This window comes from Nelumbo nucifera, chromosome 6 (assembly GCF_055504915.1).
Source record: "Nelumbo nucifera cultivar China Antique chromosome 6, China Antique-T2T, whole genome shotgun sequence".
In the NCBI taxonomy this organism is placed as follows: Eukaryota; Viridiplantae; Streptophyta; class Magnoliopsida; order Proteales; family Nelumbonaceae; genus Nelumbo; species Nelumbo nucifera.
The window spans coordinates 36,904,951-36,923,673 of NC_142654.1; positions in this window are offsets into that span (position 1 = coordinate 36,904,951).

Sequence of the window (18,723 nt, forward strand, 5' to 3'; positions counted from 1 at the left end):
GCTTGCCTTGAACCTGTTGAAAAAACTCTTACACAAGAAAGTATCCTCCAATTGGTTCACGGCAAGCATTTTTTTCACACATGAACAACCACGATTATTTTATTTTATTTTTATAATTAACTTCAACTTGTGCCCTGTCCATTGGCAACCCCTTCATGTAACCTGTGGGTTCTAATGATCCACAGCTTTATTATATTTTTGAAATAATTTGGCAATTGGGATGTATAGAGTGGAAACTGGAAACCATGTGCATGGGAAAGATAAAATGTACTTAGACTGTTTGAATAATATTTGCATTCAAAATATTTATGACCATCTTGTTAGTTAAACAAATCAAATTATTTTATTTCCACCCTGAGATATAAATAGTAATACTGCTTTATTATTTTATTGTACTAAAGAAATATTATTATCAGGCTATCAATTATGTCTCTATACTTTATAAATTCTGTAATCCCACCTATTTTTCATATATTGCAAACTAAATAACAAATTCTGGTAAAAGCAATGACTGAAGTTAAATAAAGCAATTTCTTATGATTTGGTTGAATGGGTTTATATGCTACCGAGCTTCTACCAGTCTTGCAATATTCAAATTTCAAACTGTTGAAACATGGATTTCTATCATTATTTCGTTTCTCAAAATTTAGTGCAATTTTATTTGTGCTGTGCAAAAGTACTTGGGCTTCATTTGGAAGGAGTACAAATGCAAATATGTAGAGTGTAAAACTTTTTATTCTGTATTATTTTATATGTATTTGTACTGTAAACACTTGTATTTGTATTCCTCTTAAACTGAGCCTTAGGCTGTGTTTGGTTGTAATGTAAATAAATTTGCACTGATGCAAAACTATAACAGTGCAAATGATTTGAGTGTATTAATTTCTGACCCATCATTGTTTCAAATCTTAACTTTGTTTGATTGCAGTACAAATGTAATGAATTAATACATATAAAATCCAAAACAAAATTAAACTAGAATTTTCATTTTCTTCATTTGCATTCCCACGTATTTGTACTAGTGCGAATAAAATTGTACAACAGCCAAATACGATATTAAGTGCAAATTCTGATTTACTTTTATTGTAGGTTTACATGTTTTATTTGTTTGCAAATGTAGATGAAGTAAAATAAAACCTAAATCAAAGGGTGAACACAAATGTTAAAATGTTTGGTTTGATGCATTCTATCAGTCTAAAGGTTTTTGGAGCATTGGTTAAACACACAACATTTAATGTCACGTGACCATTAGTAGGCCCATGTGTTATGGAAGAGAGATGTTAGGGCTATTTGGTCATGCATGGGATATGTGCCACATGAAATGGTTAATTGAGGGGCTGTTTGGCATCGTTGTCGTTTCTTGGAGCAATGGCATCACATCAGCGCCACATCAGAAAAAATAGTGTTCCAGAAAACGGGCATTTGTTTGGACCCACTTTTCCATAAAAAATGGTACTCCAAGCCACACCTCGGAAATCAGGAAGCCATGGCTTGGAGCAACGCCAAATTTGGAGTTTCCTAGAGCCGCAACTCATTGCTGCCAACAGGGCAGTGATGTGGCACTGGATAATGGGTACCAGTGCTGAAAACATTTCTTGGAGCAATGGTACCAAACAGAAAAAAGTTGTTGTTGTTGCAAGAAACGTCCTACTTGGCAGCAATGATTTCAAACAAAAATAAAGGCACGGAAAACGATGCTCCAAGCCAAGGTTTAAAGTATCGAAAATGCAACGTGTATTGGAAAGACAATTTTAAGAGACATACCGGTATACATTTTGGATACGCATGGATACAGACGAAAAATCAAGATATGCATAAATATGTTAAGAAATTCAAAAGAATCATAAAAAAATTATTAACAATGCTTACAAGTTTTATGTGATTGTAAATAGATCATTTAAATGTAAAAATTATAATTTAACTTTTATATAAAATGTGACATATCGATACTAATTAGTAGCCATTGAAAAATGATGGAATAACTAAAATGTGAAAAAAACAAAAAAAAAGCTAAAATATGAATGTATATACATCGATTTTCAAATAACCGATATAACTATCTTAATATTTATTAATATATAAATTTTAATAATTAATTTCAGAATTTATTAATAAGCACCACTAAGAAAAGAAAAACAATTGACTTAAAACTAAAAATGCATGTAATTACACCAAACAAATTGGATTGGTTTAGTGGTGAAATTATGTGCATTAAAATCTGGTGACTAGGGTTTGAGTCTTGCTATTGTTAATATTTGTGGTTTTTATACTAACAAAACGAAATTAATGAGAGAGAGAGAAAGAGAGAGAGTCAATAATTAATAGAATTAATGAGAGATATGTAATTAGGCACTAAAATTCAAATTTAAATTTAAATTTGCCTTAAATATAGGAGGAATTAACTAATTAATGAAGAAGTTAGACTTAAATAGATAAGTAATAAAAGACATTAATGAGAGAGATTCGGTATTAAATATAGATTAATTGAACAAGGGAAACTGAAATGATTCGGTTTGTATCGGCCTGTTTCGGGATTGTATCGGCCAATACAGATCCAAAACGACCCGATACGGGCCCGTATAGGCCAATACATACGAAAAGATATGTAATTTCTTATGGAAATGGTACGTATCAGCCAATATGTTACAATATTTTAAACCTTGCTCCAAGCCACACATCTGCTGCAACTGTAGCATCGATGCCAAACATATACTGAGTGTTTGAAATAAATAAGTCATGATACTGGGTTGTTTGAGTTAGTTATGTTGCTATGGGCTTAATAAAGGGTAATAAGCCACGCAGTTGTTTGTGTGTGAGTAGTGGGTTATGGAAAGTTGGAAGCTATTAGGAGTCCTTATAGTACTTTGTAACTAGTGGGGACCCTTGCAATGCATGGGCTTTGTTAAAAGTAATTGAGCCAAAAGAAGCTAGAGGTGAAACTTGGGTGGAACCAACCTGAGTCTGACCCACCTCAACCAGAGATTTTGCTCAAGTTGGGCTTGGGTAAAAACTTAGGCTTAACCTAAACTTAGGCTTAACCTAAACTTAGGTTGGGCTTGGGTTGAGGCCTCAGGTAGCCTGAGCTCAACACAACCTAATCAATTTGAGCATTTTATGACATATATATATATATATATCATTGTTGATTTTAATGTTTCTCTTCATAGAACCTATTAAAATATGCATTTCTCATGTATTTATACCTTATTCATAGTTATTTCAGCTTTATATTTAGTGTCATTAACATATTTATGTGATTTGTATGCATTTTCCTAGCGCATCCAAGCATTTTCATATTTTTTTTATCTATATTTATGTGTTTCCAAAGTGTATCTATATCTATATCCAAGTTGTCTGATACGATACTCGATATCGATACTTTAATCATTGGTTTGACTTGTTTGAGAATTAATAGGAAATATTGAATTAAAGTACCAAGATGGTTTTCTAATAACCTAGGGCCCACATTTCTATTATCAAGCATAAGCACCACCAGAGTTCTTTAGTATTTCTTCCCATTTAACCTTTTTACGAAACATATTGCTGCAAATACACCTTCTTCTAAAGCATGAAATTGATACATATTGTTTCTTAGTGATAGTTTATAGAAGATAGATGGAGCTCTTAATCGAATAGTTTGAGTTTGAGTTTGATTCTAATCAAGTTGGAATTTCAAGGCAAGCTCAATTAGTTATTTGAACTCAACCTCACTAAGAATAAGTTCATCTTAAAATTGATTAACACTTACACACACATTTCAAGGCTAGGACATATATAACCAGAACTATGTCCATGTTTGAATATGTGCAGGTATAGATCGAATTTGTATTAATGAACAGTGTCCATGTCCAACCAACCATTCATTCAATCGGAAGACTAGGCTGCAAACAGTATTTGATTATCTAAATCTGATTCAATATAATTCGTTCAATGCGATTTAAATAATACATACTTAAAATTTATATTGCATCTGGCTTTTTTTTGTATAGTTTTGATGACCTTCTTTTGAGGTCCTTCTGGCTTTTTGTACAGTTTCATTGTATGAAGGACCTTTTCATTAATACAATTATATTTTACCTTTTGCTCAAAAAAATTAATGAAGTTGGTTTGAATGTTGTGTTTTCACTAAACTATCGTATATACAAGTTTTATACAGATAATTTTTAATTCGTTTTGTTCATAAAATATAATATTAAATTCATTTTTAGTTTATTTTATTAATAATATAAAATATTTTAATTATTTTTAGTCTAATTTATTTATATTATTTAATTAAGTGTTTGACTATGATATGAAAAAGATATGATATCTGAAAAATGTCTGACCAATCATCTGGAATCATAAATATGATAGCCAATCAGGTGTTATTTATCAAAATTCATAGATGGGTTTTGATTGGTCAAAATTCATTCGATAGCATGTCTTTCCCGCATCATAGATTTTCCCTTTAATATCTGATTATAATCTGAATTCGATTTGAGCTTGCTAGATATCCGATGGATGGATAAGACTCGATTCGATTAATAACCAATCAAATTTGAATTTGCCTATATCCAATCAAATCGGATTGGTTTGTAGCCCTGCGGAGGAGCAGGTTGTAATGGTATATTTCGTCTTCCTCAAATTCAAACTGGATCCAATTTAAGGCCCATTTGCAATGACACAAAGCCAATAGGTATGGGAATTGAAATACGGGTGGACCTGTGACCTGCCACCAATCCGATATATTCCTGGGTAAGGAATATGGGATTCAATGGGTTGTGTTTGGTATCGACTGTGAATAGGCTGGGTTCTCCGTTGGGAGCTCACATCTTGCACAGATTCTTGCCCATTTGGGAGGTGGGCTCAATATGGAAAGCCAAAGAGCCCAAATACGTTTTAATTCAAGAAATTGGCTTTCTGAAGCAAGTTTTAATGGTTTCTTCAAAACGGCTCAATCAAAGGTGAAACCCTCCCAAATGGGCTCTTGATTGGATCCTTAGCCTGTCACTGCTTTATTACACAGTTGCAGCCATTAATAATGAATATGGTACTAAACTGAACGGAATGGCTATATAAGATCCATGTAACCGACCCGACCCGACCCCATTGAGAGAAGGATTCGATGATGAAGAACCTTTTGTGGTACCCGGGGGTGCAGCTGATTGAGCTACTTCACTGTGGTGTTGTTGGAACATAAAAGGCATAAGGCAGAGTGAGATGAGAGTTGGGAAATATATACGAAACCTAGGCCCAGAATTTCTGGGCCGGACTGAAAATGATCACCCGCTGCGAGAAAGTCAAAGATTCTTTACGAAAAAACTATGATTTAATTAATTAAACTGTATTTGGTTTGAAGGAAAATGTAGAGAAAGAAGGAAAAAGCAGAAAACCAAGGTTTCCAAACAATGAAAGGATTGCATTTCAAAGAAAGACTATAACCTAGATAAAGTTGGACAACGGACAAAGATCACATATCCAAATTCAGGTTGTTGGAGTGAAAGCGAGAATAATTATAAATTGCTTATGGATCTTCTTTGACCTTGTTAACTACGTCAAGATCAGACTGCACTTTATGTCAATATCAGATATCATTACAGATTTGTAAGAGGCTAAAATGAAGTTTTGAGCTCGGCCTGACACAGAAACCTCAGAAGCTGTGTTTGATAAAAATCCGGAAAGCCAATATGGGTGTTCCAAATGCCAGAATCATAACTGTAATACAAAGCTATTCTGAATAATTTATCCGAAACATGGTTGGTGTTGCTCAACCAAAACAGTTCAATTAACAAAATTCACCCCAAATTGAATCCATCTGATCAGTTTTTTAAATATCCAAATCAAAACCGAACCGATACAATTGATTAATCGGTTCATCGGTTAATCGGTGGATCAATTAACTGTAGTTCAGTTTTTCGGTTTTTTATGCACTTAAATTATAAAAAACCTAAAACTGTTGGTGATTGCTGTTGGTGCTGGTGGTTGTTGTCGATTGTCATCTGAAGTGAGAGCTTGAGAGGTGGCGCTTTGCGGAGACGCAGAGAGGAGAGGTGAGAGAGAGAAGAGAGATACAGAAATCAGAGATGGCATTGGACCGTTGGTGCTTGCTTGCCGACGAGGCGGCAACTGGCATTGCCGTGGGCCGCACAACCATCTGGAGTGGGGAATACGAAGAGTCAAAAAAGAAGAGTAAGAGAACTGAGAGAGTGAGAGACAAAAGAGAAAACTGAGAGACTGAGAGAGACAAGAGAAAAGACTGAGAGAGTTTGGCACTCTAGCATTCTGGGGAAAAGACAAAGGAGAAAACCGATGGAGACTAGCAGTCTAGCAGAGGCAGGCTGCCGAACTTTCAATTGGGAGCAGGTTCAAATTTCAAAGACAGGCTGAAAGTCTCTTAGACTACCAAACTCTTTTGTTCAATTTTCAAAAAAATAATATATATATATATATATATATATATATATATATATATATATATATATATATATATATATATATATATATCGATCGGTTTGGTTAACTGTTGGTTTTTTAAAATGGTTAACTTAAATCGAACAGAAACTATCGGTTTTTTAAGAATATCAAATCGACCAATTTTTCAGTTCGGTTTCGGTCTGTTTTTTTGGTTGATTCGATTTTTTGGGTTTTTTTGCACACCCCTCTCCCAAACACATAAGCTGTCTCAAATGGGGCCATAATTCTGAATTCGGATTAATTGGCTGTTTGGCAGGCCCCACCGTGAAAGGTCTGGGTTCCTATTTTATTACTGACATGAAACCTTATCATTGATTCCACAGCCCGCTGAACAACCATCGCATTGAGCTAATTCTTGTTCCATAAGTCCATCAGTTTGCTTATTTCTTCTTCGTTATAATACCTACAATTGGGCTCCAGATCAACTAGTCTAGACACCTCAGGAAGGTCCAGGCCCACGTTTTTACCATAGCCTTACAGTTACAGGCTTACATCTTCCCATAGCCTCCATAGCTGGCGGGTTAGTAGGGTTAGGACTTGGGATGGAGCAGGAAGAATGCCTGCAAGGCCATTCACCAGCTTACACAAGGCGGAGAGCCTGCTTTCGGTTTGTTGTGGGGCTGTAAAATGCAAATAAATTGAATCAAATTGGTTATTCCTAGATCCAAATTTGGATTTGAATGTAATCTGATTCAATGTAGATAGGAGCTGGACCAAATTCAGATTATATTTGGATATTGAGTGCCATTAATAAATTAAATCAATAACAGTCAAAGATATTATATATTGTATATAAAATGAATTAAAATCATGGATAAATAAATTGAAAATAATTTATATGGAACTTGACTCTTTAGGGGCCGGGTAGTTGGAAACATGATGGTTTTGTTTTTCAAAAACAAAGTATATGTTTGGCATCGATGCTGATGTGTGGGTTGGAAGCATTGTTAATGATGTCTTTTTTTTGTTTGGAATCGTTGTTGCCAGTAGGACGTTTCCTTGAGTAACATCAACTTTTTCTATTTGGTACCAATGCTCCAGGAAACGTTTTCTGCACTTCTACCCATTATCTAGTGCCACATCATTGTTTGGCAGCAATGAGATGCAGTTCCAGGAAACGCCAAATTTGACGTTGCTCTAATCCATGCCGTCCCGATTTTCAAGGCGTGACTTAGAGCACCATTTTCTATGAAAAAACGGTTCCAAGCAGGTGGCTATTTCCTAGAGCACCGTTTTTTCCTACGTGATGCTGATGTGGCACCGTTGCTCCAGGAAATGGCAACGATGCCAAACAACTACAAAAATAACTGTGACATCAAAGTCAATATCTTTTTGCTGATGTAGTAGTTTCTCTCTTTTCTTTTTTTTTGAAAAACAAAATCATACATGTTGACAAACACCCCTTTAATAACAAATACCATTTAAATTGGTGTTTTAATAAATACAATTAAAAAACTTAGATGGATACATGGCATACATATTTAAATATAATTGAATCACGTTAATGGTCTATCAAAATTTGATCTATTATAAGCAGATCTGATTCGAATTCTGATTTGGACAAATAGATACCATTTATCATCTATTTGTTTCTTTAAACATCTACCTCTTCAATAAGAGGGATGCCAAGTAGGAAGAAAATTTAAATGGTCTCAATGTGAATTTAACTTAATTTTGGGTTCAATCCGACCCATATCTTCCATAATTTTATATTTGTATATAAATATTGTATAAACATGTATGTGCATATGCATAAACCGGTTGCTGTTGAACTCCATCGATGTAATTTTATATCAATAAATATTTACACTGAAAATAAACACAATCAAAAAAAAATTAGTAGATTGAAATCTGATCAGTCTCTTGCAGCCGTGTATTGAAAATATATTCTTATGAATAAAAATATATAAGTATATAGATGTTCTCAATACATGGATGTAAAAGACTGTGAGGACTGTGTGAGGACAGCTGTTTTGTGAGTACTAAGTACTTTATCTGAACTCCAGTAGATCTTGATCACTGTGAACCGTTTGTTTCACAGGAATGGGGTTTAGAATCGGAATTGGAATAGGCTATTCCGATTCTAACTGTTTGGTTGGGCCGAACCGGAATCTCATTCCCATATTCTTACTAAAACCATTGTCTGTCTCTCCTTTAGGAATGGAATTTCATTTTTGCTGATTCCAATTCATATACCTGTCTGAACCAAACAAATTATGGGAATAGGCTATTCCGATTCCAATTTTGAAGGATTCGATTCTGATTCTAACTAAAAACCAAACGGACCCTAAATTCAAGTAAATTCCAACTGACCACCCAGAATCCCAGAATACACGGTATTTGGTGCACCTAACTAGTTCAGTAACACTTGTATATTTTTACCTGGTGTGTCCCGCTGGTCTCATCGTCGTTATTTGATTTTCATGGAAGTATATGATTTCACAAGTCATCCAGTGTTGCGTGGAGCATGTTTTTCAAAATCGGACCTGGAAAAGCCAGGAACCAATCAAGTGATCGGTTTCATTTTTCCTCAAAATCGTTATTTTGTTAAAAAATATTGATTTGGTCAATAAATCATTGACTCAAGTGATTGAACCATTTGAACTGTTTAATGATTTTGATCGTTTTTTAAGTTTTTATCAGAACGAGCCATCTATTTAATTTGAAGTCAGACCGTTTGACCTGGAAACCGAACCCTGACCGATTCATTGTCCGGTTCGATTTTAAAAACATTGGCGTGGACTATAAATTCTCTACAGGAAAAACAAGAAGAAGCTGACCCATGCTTCGTGGAATGATTAATGGGAGAGAGAAACGGTAATTGCAGCCAATCCAGTCATACTTAGGAGCAATGTCATCCACTGATCGAAATGGAAAAGCAATGGTAAAATGAAAAAATAGAAAAGGAGAAGGAGCTCACAAAGTCACAAGCTCACAAATGCTAATGGGACCGATTATTTGCACTTCCCCCACAGGGCCACAGGGGCCATCCAGATCCAGTCATGAGTCGCCATTCTTATAATAAATGTTTCAGGTTTTCGATTCTCCGGTGGCCCGTCGTCAACGTAGTTTGGTGGCCCGCCAAATATCAGAGAAAGGAAGAGGGTGTACGACTTATCAAGTCCATATATATAGATCTAACGTATCACATAAAGAAAAAACCTATCACATGCCATGCTTCTCGTAACTTCGTAAGTCGTATGGACCTTCTCTAATATAAAATAAACGCTGCCACCTGCTACATCTGATGAATTGGTAGCCACGTCTATCCAATGAGTCGGATACTACGAGGATGCTCATCAACCTCTGGTTCGCGAGCAGATGGCGTAGTTATTTCATCATGAACAATGGGGCCGGGGCCGGGGCCGGGGGACCTATTGGTGGCTGCAATTTATTCAAGCGATCCAAAAGAGCTTTCCTTTACAGTTTCCCGGAGAGCCAGAGCCACTCCTATTGTCGTGGAGGGTGGCTCCCACCAGCTTATGAACAGTCAACTTTCTGGAGTCACGCGAGACAACAAGAATCTGAGACTTATCAGCAGGTTAACACTTAACACCAAAGACTGATTTGATTGAATTTACATTGTGGGAGTCTCCATGCATGAACATATATGGGCTATTCCTAAAAATCGGCCGGCCGTGTCGATTTTATTTTTATGAACAAAATGAACTCCACCCTCAGTGGACTCTCTTACCACCAAGTTGCAGGATCTGAGAATCTAGTCATCTATTATAAAATCCTATATATAATTTGCCCATTGTCTCCCAAGTACATTTTATAGGGACCCATATTCTCTAACCATATATAGAACCACTGAACCTGAGATAAACATATCAACTTACAACCAGCTCTCATCAGCTTATAATGGGTTAAATTCTGGAATACAGTTTGGAGGATAAGTATGTTAGGTTTTAATCTATGTTAAGTGGGTTTACATATTCACTGAAACAATTACATTGATGGGCTATCTTGTAAGTGGGCTAAATCAAGTGATTCATTTAGGTAAAGCCCATAGACTTCAACAAAAGGGTTTGAGGCTTAATGAGTGGATACCACATTTTGGCCCATATAGGCTTAATGGGATCCTATTAGGTCAAAATATAAAGGCTCCTAGGTTATGGTTCCCAAGATGTTAAATCATCTAGCCGCCCTCTTGCTCTACTCCATTAGAGTCAAGAGCTGAGAAAACCTAAGGAAGAAGGAAGATTTAACTGAGGAAAACCACAGTCGACCTACCATTGATTCATCACTCATTCCGCAAAAGGTTTCTACCACTGCGGTGGATACAGGTATGCACGTTTAAACCTCCTTGATAACTGCAGCATGATATTCTTTGGGATACAATATGTCTTCTTGTTCTTCGTACATGAATGATATTGATATGATTCTGCAAGACTAAGGATTGATTTACTCCCCTTTATTTATTCTTAATTGGACCAATTTACATAGTTGGATACTGGTCTACCACCCGCTCAAAGATGATTTTTTAGTAGTTAAATCTTATTTACAGTACTCTGAACACGAAATTGGTGATGAGTTGACAGAACCTGCTTTGGATGGAGATCTCTTATATGCAGAAAACCATCAAGTTGCTGATTGAGTGAGACTAATCGTCAGAGTATACTAGTTAAAATGTTAGAGAATGAACAGATGGAAGACAATCCTATCGATAATGTACCAAAATTATTCCATAGTTATCTTCTTCTACTTTTTTTATTTTATTTTTTTATTTTCTGGAGTTCAGAAGGAACTAATTCAACAATATGAGGTCGCTCGCTTCACTGCAGCAAGATTGGTCTGGTTCTCGATTATAGCTCAATGCCAGATATATACAAGTGGATCCAAAGATATCATTCTTCACAATTATTCGTTGAATAAGACAGAGATATTAAGTTGATTGCTTATTTTTGGATGGTAGTAACATCTACTAATTAAGCTATTGAACTGGAGACGGGATATGCTCCTCATAAATAGGCGCCTCACATGCATATCCACCGTGCATTAGGAATTAAACTACGAATTAAGTTATTGGACTGGAGACGGGATCTACTCCTCACAAATGAGCGCCTCACATGCATATCCACTTGTGAGGCGCTAGGTGTGAGGAGCAGATCCGGGGATTCTATGAATTTCTAGGTTTGATAATATATGGTGTCTTGAGTATGTGGGACCAATTTTTCGTTGGTGCAGAACTGGACCTTCAACTTGGCACGTGTTATTAACCAGTCACCCGGCTATGGATGGGACCCAGCTGGCTACGAAAACTACAGCACTGTATTTAAAAAAAAGCAATCGGTTAACTGAATGGTTAGTTCGGTTTCATTTAGTATTTTTAAAAAATTGAAGGTATCGTTTTGGTTTTGGTTAATTAAAATATATAGAAAATGACAATTAATAGAATCAACCGATATATATATATATATATATATTTTATGTATATTTTTAATATTTATATATTTTTTATAATATATTATAAATAATAAAAATCAATGAACCGAATCAATGGTTAATTGAACCGTTCAACAGATCGGCTTCTGTTCGATTTTGGTTATTGGTTTTCTAAAAATCGATAACTCCGATCCAGTTTAAAAAATAAGCCCACGGTTCAATAATTGAACCGTTATTGAACCGTGGGCACCCGTAATACCCATCTTGCCATTGGATAAATAACTTAGACCGAACAAAATTACCTCTTTTAATAAATGATGTTTTTGATATGCTTGCCTTTGATTTGGAAAAAAATAAGAGAGAATTAGAAATTTGAGGGAAAGTTCTTGAAAGATACAACTTTTTCCCTTGTACATTACAGATACAACCGATGTAGAACATTGTGCGAGAGGCTTGTAATGACACAAGATTTACCCACTTGAAAAGCAATATTCTAAATGTATGGTTTATATATGATGCATTTTAATGGGTAGAAGAAGAAAAATTGTATCCTTATAATTTTGGTTGCATTAATTAGTCAAATCCATATATATATATATATATATATATATATATATATCCACGTCCAAAAAATGTATATAAACCATAGCCAATCCATTATTTCATGAACTATCTTGTATCTTGTATTATTTTATATGTATTTATGTTGTACATATTTTCATTCATATTTTTTCTAAATTGAACCCTAATTTTTGTTGTTAGATTTTATTTGAATAGAGTATAAATACAAATAATAAGCAATAGAAACGCAAATGTATACAAAATAATACAAAATATAACATTTTACACTTTACATATTTACATATTTAATCGTCAGAGTATACTAGTTAAAATGTTAGATAATGAACAGATCGAAGACATTCCTATCGATAATGAACCAATATTTTCTTTGATAGGATCTTTTATTCTTGGTACTAATTCCATAGTTATCTTCTTCTACTTTTTTTTTTTTTTCTCTGGAGTTCAGAATGAACTAATTCAATAATATGAGATCGATCGCTTCACTGCAGCAAAATTGGACTTGGTTCGATTATAGCTCAATGCCAGATATATATAAGTGGATCCAAAGATATCATTCTTCATAATTATTCGTTGAATAAGACAGAGATATTAAGTTGATAAGATAGTGGGAAGGTGATTGCTTATTTTTGAATGGTAGTAGCATCTACGAGAATTAAGCTATTGGACTGGGATTCTATCAATTTCTGGGTTTGATGATGTATGGTGTCTTGACTCTTTGGGTATGTGGGACTTCAACTTGGCACGTGTTATTAGACCCAGTCACCCGGCTATGGATGGGACCCAGCTGGCTAAAAAACCACAGTACTGTATTTAAAAAAAAAACCCACCGGTTAATCGAATCGATCAGTTCGGTTAAAAAAATTGAAAGTATCGATTCGATTTCAGTTAATCAAAATAGAAAATGGCGGTTAATCGAATCAATCAGTATACATAAATTTAAATATATTTTTTGTATATTATATATATTTTATATTTTCTATATATTATAAATTAATAAATATGTATTATATATAAATATATATTTATAATATATAATATTATATTTATATATATTTTTATAATATATTGTAAATAATAAAAAATTGACAAACCAAACTGATGGTTAATCAAACCGATAAATCGATCAACTTTAGTTATTAGTTTTCCAAAAATTGGTAATTCCGGTTTAGTTTCAAAAATAAACCCACAGTTTGTTAACCAAACTGTAAACACTCCTACATGGTAATATCTATCTCCCCAATAACTTTTTCACATGGGGGTGAAGTTGTTAACATTTAGACTAAACAAAATTACCCCTTTTAATAAATGATCCTTCTGATATACTTGCCTTTGATAAAATAAGAGAGAATTAGAAATTTGAGGGAACGTTCTTGAAGGATACAACTTTTCCCTTGTACGTTACAAATACATCCGACGTGGAACATTGTGCGAGAGGCTTGTAAATGACACAAGATTTACCCACTTGAAAAATCAATATTCCAAATGTATGGTTTATATATGATGCATTTTAATGGGTAGAAGAGGAAAAATTGTATCCTTATAGTTTTTGCTTGCTTTGATTAGTCAAATCCATATATATATCCACGTCCGAAAAATGTAAATAAACCATAGCCAATCCATTATTTATGCATTCATAACTTAGTGTGGCAGGACATATTTCATGAACTAGCTTTGAAAAGAAAATTCGTTCCCTAGTAGGCTCAGTTTGGAAGAAGCATAAATATAAATTTGTAGAGTGTAAAACCTTGTATCTTGTCTTACTTTGTATGTATTTATATTGTAAATATTAGTATTTGTATTTTTTTTAAATTGAGCCCTAATTTTTGTTATTTGATCCTATTTGGATAAAGTATAAATACAAATAATGTGCAATGCAAACACAAATATATACAAAAATAATACAACATATAAGGTTGCATTTAGAAATGATGCAAATATGTAGAGTGTAAGAGGGTTTATATAAAGTTGCAAAGTTGGGTTAGTTTTGCATTGACAAATTTACCCTTTTACCAAACAGAAAATTCCAAACACGAATTCCAATAAAGCATATTCTTTTTTTTTTTTTTATCAAAAGCCCACTTGAATGCAAATTTATTTATTCTTTTTTATTGATGTACTTTTACATCTTATTATCAATGTAAATATGCATTGGTCTATCATTTATCAATGCAAAAATGTAATGTTGCCAAACAATCAAAATTTAACCAAAGTGCAAATTTATCCTGAACTGGGATTTACACTCATTTGTATTGTTTCCAAACACACCCTAAAGTTTTACACTTTACATATTTATATTTTTACTCTTCTCAAACTGAGCCCATATGTGAAAAAATGGTGCAGCCAAATACAAGTGGTCTACCAAGGAGCTGAGGGGACCCTCTGAATTGACCACCTACATCCTCTAGTCCACATCAGCACTTATCCTACCATACAACTTTTATAAGTTATTGAAAGTTACAGTTTTTTAATATAAACTTGCTCAGTTAAAGAAGTTTCCTTTTGCTCATATTGGAAGGATTTTGAACTCAAACTTGCCTCATTAATAGAGGATAGTGAGATGAATCCGTGATCAATTTTGAATTTCAAACCAACATGCCACGTGGAAGATTTCTTAGTCATTCAACAATCAGCCTACTTCACTAAATGACCCAAAGCATATTAAATTTCGGTTATTGCACGCAGCATTGGCATTCCTGACATATAATATCTGAAGAACCACCTCAATGAGAGATGAAATTCTCTGCTTGTAATTGTGCCACGTCCATGGTTGCTTTGGTTGTTCAACGTGTCAAAAGAATATGTGGCATCTAGGCTGGTGAGGAGGACCAACATTTCCATCACCCTCAGTACTCGCTTTATTAGAAATAAAGTAGGAAGGCAACTTTACCTTTTCCACACATTTACTGTTCTATCACCAACCATGTAAGACTATAAGAGTAAGAACTGAAGAAGAATATGTGAAAGTGATAATAACAACCATTCTCAAAAATTCAATTCAACCTGCAAATGGAAGAAAATGATTCTCAAATTCATACTTCAATTCGCCCTCATTTTTCTTTTCGATTAGTGGAGACCAAAGAGTAAGAAAATGAGAAGGGTTGGAGAATAAAAACTTAAGTTTTTAGCTTTGAATGATTCCTTGAAATAATATCAGAGTCTGTTTGACCAAATGATTCATACTGTTCAATCCTTAGTGGCTCAATTGTAATTAATTAAGCTTTAACACAATTATAGAAGGGATGGGTGGGCATGTGCCTATCCACCCTTCAAGTCCAATAGACTTTTGCACGGAAGTGTATGTTAGAGAATAAAAACCTATTGAAAAAACTTGCATAATGACTTAAGCTTTTAGGTACACGGTAGGAGGGTGATAAGGCATTGTAGGAAAGATGGTATGAAATGTAGTGGGCTGTACATTTTCTCTTCCCCTTACGAAGTGCAATGGGAAGATCAAGGTCAGTGAGATTAGTTGCAACAATAGTGTTAGGGACAGAAACATTATCATCAGAAAACATAACAGGCTCAGGCTCAAGAGAAATACCTGGAACTATATCTATCGAATCTGGAGTTTCACAATGACTGACAGAGAGTGGTGTGGGTCGAGGATGTGTGGAGTCAACCATCATCTGTCGACGCTGATATTGCTGTGAGGCTGCCCGTAGTGGCTCAAGTAATGAAACTGGAGGTGCAAGTGCTGGCTGAATTGATGGAGGCACCACAAAAACAGGAAGATGAACAGATTGTGAGTTCTCCTCCCCAAAACTCTCCCCTTGAGGAGAACCACTCGAGAAGAAGAATGTGGATTCAAAAAATGTAACATCCATAGTGACAAATATGCTCATCGACACTGGGTCATAATAGCAATACCCCTTTTGGTTCTGAGCATATCCAAGAAAAACACATTTCTTGGCCTTAGGATCCAATTTCTTGCGATGAGGGCCAAGAATGTGAACAAAAGAAACATAGCCAAAAACCCTCAGAGGTATATGAAATATCTCTCAATCTGGAAAAAGAAGGTTAAATGGCACCTTGTAAGAACTGCATCTCCCCAAAAGTGTACATGAATTGAAGTACACACCATAATACTCCTTGCCACCTCCACAATGTGTTTGTTTTTCCTCTCAGCAACTCCATTCTGTTGCGGTGCATATGCACAACTGCTCTGATGAACTACATCATGTTCTAAGAGATACGTTGTTAGGTCCTTCTCAAAGTACTCTCTAGCATTATTGGATTTAAAAGCCTTAATTCTCACTCCAAATTGTGTTAGAACCATCTGATGGAATTTTCGTACTAAGTTAGGAATCTCATCACGTGATCTCATCAAATATATCCAAGAATATCGTGTATAATCATCCACAAACAAGAGAAAGTAACAGAATCCTCCCATGGAAGGGATTTGATATGGCCCCCATACATCAGTGTGAACAATATTAAAAGCAAAAGTACTTCTTTTATTACTTGGTTTAAAAGACTATCTACAATGCTTTCCTAACTGACAATTCTCACATTCCAAAGTAGATAATTGAACAAACTCAAACAACTTTGGGAAAAGACATTTCAAAGAACTAAAAGAAAGATGTCTCAAGCGGTTGTGCCAAAGCATAATCTGGTTCGTTGACTCTGACCCACTACTATTGCTGCTCCTAACATAATGGCCCTGATGTCTCGGAATCTCATCAAGAAGGTATACTCCATTCACCTCACGACCACTCCCAATCATCTTCTTTGACTCCAAATCCTACAAAACACAATTATTAGGAAGAAAGGTCATAGAACAATTCAATTTTTTTTTGTCAAAGAACTAACATACAGTAGGTTGGTATGAAGTCTATGGACATGTAAAGCAGAAGACAGAGTTATATCATTGGTCACTCTAATTGTCCTCTTCCCAACAATGGGCATTTGTGAACCATCTATTGTAGAGACTCTATCTCTACCAGAGCACAACTGATAGGAACTGAAAATGGTAGGGGCATTAGTCATATGCTCAGATGCTCCCGAATCTATAATCCAGGGAGGTCCCTCCTTACCTGAAGTGGATGCAAGATTTGCAGTTGCATATGAACTACCTGTATGTGCAAAGGAAGTGGTGTAGTTGGCTCCTGATTCTGCTGTCCATTTGGAAGGCTAGAGCTAGGTGAATATTTCTTACTCATAAGCTGTCCAAACGTCTCCAATTTTGTTCTCACTACTGCTAGTGTAATGGATTCCCAATCAGTTTGGGAGAGAGGGGATGAAGATTCTCCTGTAGTGGCTACATTTGCATTTCCCTTCTTGTTTCTTATTCGAGTAGGCATAAGATTTGGACGAAGCTTCCAACAAGTGTCCCTGGTATGCTTAGGCTTCTTGCAATAATCATACACCAAGTCCTTATCTTCTCTTCTAGTCTCACTACTCCCTCTGTCTCCATTCGGCATAGGTGTTGTTGTACCAACCATAGCCGATTGGTCAATCCCAGGCTGTCTTAGCATTACATTCCTCCTACTTTCCTCTCCAGAGACAAAAGCATAGGCCTGAGAGAGTGTCACACCCTCCCAAGAAAGAATATGCTGCCTAGCAATGTCAAATTCAGGGTTCAACCCTACCAAAAACTCAAAAGCCCTATTCCTCTCTACCAGTTTGTGATAAGTTGTTGCATCATTTACACTTTCCCATAGCACAGTTTCTAAGTGATCTATTTCCTATCATAGGGTTTTTAGCATTGAGAAATACACAGCAAGAGGCTTTTCTCCTTGTTTCGTAATTATCACCTGATTTCTTAACTAATAGGCTCTGGCTTCATTTTGCTTATGAGTGTAGGTTTTAGTTACTCCATCCCAAATCTCCTTAGCAGTATTAGCACATAGGAAATTTTTTGCAATATGAGGTAACATAGAATTATACAACCAGGACATTACCATGTAATTCTCTTGCACCCATCGGGAAGAGTCTGTATCAGGTTTCTTCTCCTCCTCAATGAGATACCCTAATTTTCCACGGGCACCAATAGCCATCTTAGCTGATTGTGCCCACTCCAAATAATTTGTACCATCAAGTTTTACTATAGTAATGATCACAGACCAAAAAATATCACTATTACCTTCAACACCCAGTTCCATAGTACTAGTAGATTTCATCTCGATATTCCAACTCTCTATTTTACTTCAAATAATTCAACAGTAAGAAAAAAAATAGATTGGAGACCTTCAAAAAATAATTTAATACCACACACACAGAAACCAACCATTCCGGAAGAAGAAAACCATAATTGGAGGGAAATCTCTCTTCTTCCCACGCCTCCCAATAGAGAGAAAAGTG